General features: G+C 43.2%; 1 pseudogene; it reads right to left on the bottom strand.

The window, feature by feature from the left end:
- Positions 1 to 654: 654 nt before the first annotated feature.
- Positions 655 to 1,168, bottom strand: LOC147425646 (uncharacterized; annotated as a pseudogene).
- Positions 1,169 to 1,920: the final 752 nt, after the last annotated feature.

Here is a 1,920-nt window from a genome sequence, read left to right as displayed (position 1 = left end):
AGTTGGTCAAGTGGTTCATAGTGCTTGTCAAGTAGTATAAAGTACTGGTCAAGTGGTCCAAAGTGGTCCAAAGAGCTAGTCAAGTGGTTCAGGTGGTTGTTAAGTGGTGGTCAAATAGTACAAAGTGCTATCCAAATGGTTCAGGGGTTTGGTCAAGTGGTTCAATGTGTTGGTTAGGTGGTTCAGAGTGCTTGTCAAATAGTATAAATTGTTGGCCAAGTGGTTCAGGGGGGTGGTTAAGTGGTTCAAGGGGCTTGTGAAGTGGTATAAAGTGCTTAAAAGTGCTGGTCAAGTATTTCAGGGGGCTGGTAAATTGTGGTTAAGTGAAACAAAGTGTTGTCCAAGTGGTTCAAAGTGCTGGTCAGGTGGTTCAGAGTGCTTGAAAGTGTTGGTCAGGTGGTCCTAAGTGGTCCAAAGAGCTGGTCAAGTGGTACATGGGGTTGGTAAAGTCCTCAGAAGTGCTTTTAAGTGTTTCTGGGGCTAGTAAAGTGGTTCAGAGGGGTTGGTAAAGTGTTGGTCAACTGGCCAAGTTCACTGCCTCCTTTTTATTGTTATATAAAAAATATATAGTTCACTACCTCCTTTTTATTTTGAAAAAACTGTGCTAGCTATTGTTGAAAATACTGGCCAAAGTCAAATTTACAGAGATAAATCTTACAAGTTCTCCTTTGGGGACATGCTGTCATAGATTTTCTCGAATATATCATTTGACATATCATATACATTATGCTCACCTTCCCTCGGGGATATGGAAAACCTGATGCATCGCACTAGATGGGAGTAGATTAGAGCAGTGGGCTTGTTGTCCAAAAGGACATATTAAGTATCATCTTGGCCATTTACCTTGTCATAGAATAGGCCCTCAACCACATACAAATTTTTTGTAATGATGTTATGTCATTGATCCTTTTCCTCTGTTTTGGCCAGGTGCTTTGTGTTGGTGCATTTCAGGACGTAGAAGTCTGCACCTGACTCCTCTGCAGTCAGTGCAAAGTTCTGGCCAACCATCAAGGCATTGCTCAGGTCATCATGGTGGCCAACATACATGGGGGCGTATTCATCCTCATCCTCACTTGACGCTTCTCCATCACTTTCATCTGTAACTGTGGGTTGTATTTGCAAGTATACCCACCCCTGCACATGATCTTTGTTGGCAGATCTCCTCCATTGACCTTTGATGCACACACCACAAAAGCAACAGAGCAGTATGTGCCTTAGTCCGCACATATGTGTATGACTGTAGCCATTGACACACTGCCAGGATCGAGACCCTGTCATGCGCTTGCAATCCCACTCTATAACTCTATCGACATCATCGAGCTTGACCTCTCAGAAAGCATGATCGACTTTCTTGCCTATCTGTGGCCATTGATTTCAGAGTTGCATTGAGTAATGCAACAACGCTTGAAGCGTTATGTAGCTCCCACCCGTCAGATTTCAACTACTCCTGTGTGAAGGCTCTTTTGACCAATGCACCAGCCCCGTCGTGTTCACCCTTTCCATGGCTTGAAGCAAAGAAATTGTGAGCCATTTCGACACCTGTCATATTAAAGAATTGTGCAACAAAATAGAATGGCCACCTTGTTTTGAGTTGTGACGCAACACCATCCGACCACACCCAATTTTGCTTGACACTATAGCCGTGCCTTTTCAGCCATTCATTGTGCAAAAGAAAACAGTTTTGTACAAACAAACATAACTCAACTTCACATGAGGAGGGCAAGAGAGCGAAGAGAAGTGAGTGAGGGAATGATGTTATCAAGATTCTTAACTTTACAAAAGGAAGCAAGAGATGAAGTGGAGAGCTTTTCAAATTTCTCTACTACATAAGGGAGCAAGATCCAAGAGATAGTGCATCTTTGTGAGAGTAAGGGATATCATAGTAGAAGTCATGGGTGTAGTAGGGGGCACAAACACCAT

The sequence above is a fragment of the Adiantum capillus-veneris genome, chromosome 25 (assembly GCF_014529385.1).
Source record: "Adiantum capillus-veneris isolate H3 chromosome 25, ASM1452938v2, whole genome shotgun sequence".
NCBI lineage: Eukaryota > Viridiplantae > Streptophyta > Polypodiopsida > Polypodiales > Pteridaceae > Adiantum > Adiantum capillus-veneris.
The sequence above is the reverse complement of the archived record's forward strand: the minus strand, read 5'-3'. Positions and strand labels throughout refer to the sequence as shown.